Consider the following 6,175-nt stretch of genomic DNA (forward strand, 5'->3'; position numbering starts at 1 on the left):
AAAAAAAACCCTTCCTTTTCTCCATTTTTATTTGCAACTCTGTCTTTGCCCCATCTTCTCTTCTGCTCTCCTCACTTCCCAGGCCTCCCAGATACCCTGGGCATGGGGGCAGGTAATCTTTTGAGGTTGTTGTGCTTCCCAGGTGGCGCGAGTGGTAAAGAACCCACCTACCCAAGCAGGAGACTAAGAGACCTGGGTTCGATCCCTGAGTCAGGAAGATCCCCTGGAGAAGGAAATGGCAACCCACTCCAGTATTCTTGCCTGGAGAATCCCATGGAGAGAGGAGCCTGGTGCGAGCTACAGTCCATAGCATCGTAAACAGCCAGACACGACTGAAGCGGTTTAGCATGCACGCATGCATGTGCCTTCTGGACAGCGTGACCTTTGGAGCCAGAGTTACCCAGGTCAGGGTCTCAGCGCTTCTGCCCGCAGGCTCTGTGAACCTGGACAAAAGACATAACCGCTCTCACCCCTGCCCACGAACTGTTCCAAGGGTCAAATCCACTGGTCCCCGTCCTCCCCACAGGACCTGTGCATGCTGGCACTCCACATACAGTGTCCCCTGCGACAAGCCACTGCACTTTCATTTTTGTGCTTTTGGCTGGACCTTTTAAAAAGCCTGTGAGACGCCCTTTCCAGTGCCCTTTTAAGGCTGACGCGGTGCCTTAAGAGGCTAACACAGGAGGGTAAAGGAAGTCTCCATAAAACCCAGAGAAGAGATTTTTAGAACTCCTCTCTGGATCCTGTCTGGAGTCACAACTGAACTGGAAGATTTTAAGTCTTAGCACTTACTAGTATGTGTATAGTTAATACCAAAGTCATTAAATTTAAACTTGAAAAAAAAAAAAAGCCTGTGAGGCAACCCTCATTGTTTCTGTTTCACAGATTGACACCACAGTGCCCACTGAGGCAACACGACTTGCACAGTGTCACAGTGTCAGCACCACAGGGAGGGGTGGACCCTGGGCTCTGGGGCTGGGCCAGCCACGACCTGGAGCCGCAGCCTTCCTGACCCGGGTGCGGAGGCTGGGGCGGGAGTTGGGACCGGCCCACAGCCCTGTGGCCATCCTGGTGCTTCGGTGGCCCAGGGGTGCCTGGTTCTTTAAGAGACCCACCGTCAGCCTCACCAGAAGGTTTCTGAAACAGACGCACAGATACCAACCTTATAACAATGGCTAATAAAAACAGCTCCCTCAGCAGGACTGCATTCCAGTGGTGCCTAATAATAGCTGCAGACATGAGTGAGGAATTCATTGGCTGTGTAGAGTGTGAGACCTGCCAGGATCAGATGGAACGTGGAGCAGTCAGGGCCAAGGCAGGGTGTGCAGCCAGCGCTGGGGCGGGGCTGGAAACTGGGCACCTGGCCGGATGAGGAGGGCAGTGGGCTAAAGGTGGGCCCCATCCTGGCCGAGGCAGCAAAGCTGCGTGGCTCAGGCCATCATCAGACAAACACCATTGGACGGTGACCCCCATCCAGGTGCCTGGGGATACCTGGGTAGGTGTTCGGAAACTCAAGGGAGTTTCAGAAAACAAGTCACTCCTTCCAAGCTGCTCAGACATTTATTTAGAAGTCGGGTCAGTCCTCATATTATAGACATGAGACTGACAAGCAAGTAACCCAGGAGCAGTGGCCTTGCGCCATCCAGAGGGATTGCAGAGGACCAGGACGAGACCCTGCCTTGAGAAGCAGTTGGGTCAAGCCCCATGCTTCCTCCATGGAATCAATCCTCTCACCATCTGCCCTCCTTACCTGGATCTGTTCTGTCCCTGATTTTCTCTTCTCCATGAAGCTCTGGGAAACAAGACTATCGAGTGCTCAGAGTGGAGGTGTTTGTCCACAGTGCTCCCTGGTGTTAATTCATTTCACCTGCACAGTCTTACAAGGTAGGAACTACGATCACGTCCATACACACAAGGACACTGAGGCACAAAAGGTGAAGCAACCTGTCCAAGATGACACAGTGAGTTAAGAGGTGAGCGTGGGACCTGACCCCAGGCCGTCTGGTTCTAGAGCCCACCCTTCTACTTCAGCTGCAGTCTAACTCACACTGCAGGGTTCAGGCTCCCTAGGCTCCAGCACCGTCTTCCAAGCCAACCCCAGGGCCCAGGGCAGCGCTGTCAATTAAAGGTCTGGTATGCGGCTCGCTGCCTCCCCTCCTACTTGTCTTCTGCCACCTTGCTGGAAGATGCGAATCCCCACTCAGAAGGTATAGACTCTGGCCCGCCTCACAGCCCACGCCCCTCTAGGCTCACACACTTCTCCCCTCTCTGTCCAGCAGTCCCCAGAAGAAGTCCCCTTCTTCTACAAGGCAGAAGAGAGGGCTGGCTGAGAGTTTGGGCCCGAGTTATCCCACTGGGGTTCTACTGCCAACCCAGCCAGTTACCAGTTTGGTCCCCTCAGATAAGTTTCTTGACCTCTCTGAGCCTGTTGCTTTATTTATGAAATAACAAAGAAAACACCTTCCAGAATTATGGTGAGGAGTGACAGTAGGCATACCAATTCTTTGAAAGGGAGCTGGCTGCACAGGAAGTATTCAGGAAATCTTAGCACTTACTGTGACCGCATCTTGTCACGCAGACTCTGAAACCATAAAATCAGAAATTCCGCTTTCTAACCACAACTTTCTGCTTTTTATTCTTAAAGATCTCCTGTCCTCCGTAGGCTACTCTGCTGTGTTGGTGTCCAAAGGGCCGGAGTCCCCATTCCCAGTTGTATCGGCCACCTCCTGATTTTTTTCCTACTTGGTTCAGGTCCTATGATCAATCACTTTACTGCCATCTTATAATTACCCACGATCTCCTCATACTTGATCTGTATCTGTTAGTATTAGGTTCAGTGACATATAATAGAAAACTCACAATAGCAGTTCTTAAGATCACTAGTTTATTTCTCTCTCACGTAAGAGGAATCCCGTCTGGGAGGTGGGACGGTGGCTCTAACTGGATCAAGGACCCATGCTCTTCTCTTGCTGTTTGCACATTGTCTCATGGCCCAAGACGGCTGTTTGAGTGCCAGCCGTGGTGTCAGCATTCCAGACAGCATAACAGAGGAAGGAAGGGGAGAGGAAAACAAAGAGCCTCAGCAATCTACCTTTCTGCTCTGGAACCTTCCCATCCAACACCTTCCTCTTATCTCTCATCGTCCTGCAGCCAGTCACAGAGGTCCACCTAGTTGCTGCTTAATTCCTGTTCCAAATAAAAGGAAGGAGGAGGAGGATGGTCCTACCACTGTACATGCTTGGCCGATGCACAGCCAGTGATGACTTCGTCATTCACTTCTGCTTCCAGGCTGTCCCTATGGCTGGAGAAGACAACAGTCATGCTGACAGAGGTCCCCACTCCTGGACAAGGCCATGTCCCTCTCTTTTGCACGCTTTCCCGAAACACTTTTCCCACTCCTGTTCCTGGCAGAAGGTCTGGCCTCTCCTCCCACTTCTCAGCTGTCCCTCTTGTCCCTCTGAAGCTGCTCCAGCTGCACCAGTGGGTGCCCAGGCCAGAGCACCCCCCCTCTCTCCTACAATCTCACAGTAGCGCTCAGCCCAGAGCTTAGAACAAACCAGTAGAAACAAAGGAGGGAGCGAATGCGCTCACAGCGAATGGCTTGAGCCCTTAGCTGCTCCCACGACGCTCCAGGATCTCCAGGGCTCCGTGCAGAGCAGGCCCGGAGCAGGCTGACTGGGGCCATCTCAGGGATGGGTTTCCCCCAGCACCCCCACCCCATCAGTTCCTCCTCTGAGCCGCTGATGAGCCTCGGAATAGCGGGAGTCCCCCCTGCGGGAAGCTCAGAATCTGGCTCCGCAGCCCCCTCTGCCAGGACACTTTCCGGCAGCCCCCGGGCTCAGTCCCCACTAGCAGGTGGCACTGGGGATTCGACTCTCAGCAGAGAGAAAGCACCTCGAGAGAGAAAGCCAGTATTCCCCCGTGGAAAACGGCTCCCTTGCATTCTTGGCTGCTGGTGAGGGACCATCTGGGTGGGGACGTCCCCGGGTTCAGGGACCAAGTGAGATCGCCACCCTACCCTTTGGTAAACAGAGGGGAGCACTGACCCTTGAAGCCCTCCAGCCCTCCCGCTCAGAGCCTCAGATCCCGAGGTGCTGGGCACCCAGGCCTGGGGTGCGGCTCTGAGGGTTCATGCTGTTCCCAGGGCCCCGCATGACCTACCCACCTCTGTTCCCTTTGGGGCTCATGAACTCTTCGGTCAGGCAAACGCTTAGCAGCTAAGGGTTCCTACTCAAGTGTGAGAAGTCTGACTTAGAGGTTGCTATAAAAAGGAACAAAAATAACAGATGTGCCTCTTGGTCTGTCTTTATGTTCCTTGTTTCATTTATCACACACATCTTGCAATAGCTACTCATTTTCACATTCGCCTCCGTCACTTCCTCCCTCCAACGTGAACTACTTAAAATAACAACTGCCACTGAGGGTCAGTCTCAGAGCAGCACAGAGCAGGCAGCTGCTCCAGGAGAAGCCTCAGGTGACCTTTGCCCCCAAGGTCCTCACCGCCTCTCTGGCCTGTCAACAGGCAGAGGCAGCGCTGAGTAAGGAGGCCTGGGGACTCCCCTCCCACTGCAGAGGCTGGGATGACATTGGAAACTTTCCTGAGGACAGGGTTAGCTAGGAGTGCAAGAGAGAGCAGAACACAGACCATCTGGCATGGAAGGAACACCTGATCAGAGATAGGACCTGTTCCTGTCCGGTATATTCTAACAGCATGCTGTGTGGCCATGGGCAAATTGCTTCCCCTCTCTGGGTCTCAGACTCTCCCTCTGTAAAATAAGTCTTTTGTGCTGGGTCCATCCCTGGAGCCTCTCCAACACTCAGCTGTTGTCATTGTTCAGTTGCTAAGTCATGTCTGACTCTTTGCGACCCCAAGAACTGCAGCACGCCAGGCTTCCCTCTCCTTCACTATCTCCTGGAGTTTGCTCAAACTCATGTTCACTGAGTAGGTGATGCCATCCAACCATCTCATGCTGCCCCCTTCTCCTCCTGCCCTCAGTCTTTCCCAGCATCAGGGTCTTTTCCAATGAGTCGGCTTTTCATATCAGGTGGCCAAAGTATTGGAGCTTCATCTTCAGCATCAGTCCTTTTTAACGAATATTCAGGGTTGATTTCCTTTAGCATAGACTGGTTTGATCTTGCAGTCCCCTAAATCTCTTCTTCATCCCTTACCAACTAGGCTTGCCAATGCCTTAGCCATCTGCCTGCTCATTTCATGCCTGCTCTAGTGTAGTAGACTCTGGATTGTTCTTCCAGACCCCCCGTCAGCCCCTACAGTCTGCTCTCCTTACGGCCACCAGACTTTTCTCAGTGCTGATCTCATGTGCTGTTTAAAATCCATCACTCTCCATTGCATTCCACTCTTGAGCCAGGCATATGACGACTGGTCACTGTATTACTCTATCTTTCTTTCCATGGCTTTCAACTTCATTCCCAAAAAGTTGTTGCGCACCTGCCATGTGCCAAGCACTGTTCTAGGAGCTCAGGACATAGGGCATGCTAAGTCACTCAGTCATGTCTGACTCTTTGTGACCCTTTGGACTGTAGTCCACCAGGTTCCTCTGTCCATGGGACTTTTCAGGCAAGAACACTGGAGTGGGTTGCCATATGTCATAAACTTGTAATGCTTGGTTAAATTGTCACCTCCACTCACTTCACTCTTCATGCCCAACTGCAGGCTGAGCTCATTGCCTCCTCCTCTGGGCGAAACTGCCCTATCTGGCCAGACTGTGAGAGCAGGAACTTTGTGCGTGGTGTGAGGTAGAGGTCAAAGTCCATCTTTGTTCCATAAGGACCTTCAGTTATTCCAATACCATTTATTGAAAAGACATTTTTTGCCCATTGAAATGCATTAGTGCTTTTTCAGAATAGCAAGTTATATTTTTAATATATATATATGGATTTACTCTTGGGTTTGATATTTATTCCATTGTTCTATTTAATCACCCATATGCAAAATACATATTGTTTCTTCTATTGTAATTTTATAGTATGTCTTGAAATCTAACCAAAAAAGTCCTCCAACTTCAATCTTTAAGATTGTTTTGCTTATTCTAGGCTCCTTTGCAATTTCAAATATTAATACATTTATAGAATCAGCCTTGATAAATAGAAGTTGATATTTCTACAAAAAGTCTGACGGAATTATAATTGGGATGCCATTTACAGATGGCCAACA

At 51.1% G+C, this 6,175-nt stretch overlaps 1 non-coding gene across 1 annotated transcript; it reads left to right on the top strand.

Annotated features, from left to right (window-relative positions):
* Window positions 1–638: 638 nt before the first annotated feature.
* On the top strand, window positions 639–761 carry LOC122685097. Its single transcript, XR_006338267.1, has one exon. It is a non-coding gene; the product is annotated as a small nucleolar RNA SNORA26 (small nucleolar RNA).
* The last annotated feature ends 5,414 nt before the right edge of the window (window positions 762–6,175 follow it).

This window comes from Cervus elaphus, chromosome 27 (assembly GCF_910594005.1).
Source record: "Cervus elaphus chromosome 27, mCerEla1.1, whole genome shotgun sequence".
In the NCBI taxonomy this organism is placed as follows: domain Eukaryota; kingdom Metazoa; phylum Chordata; class Mammalia; order Artiodactyla; family Cervidae; genus Cervus; species Cervus elaphus.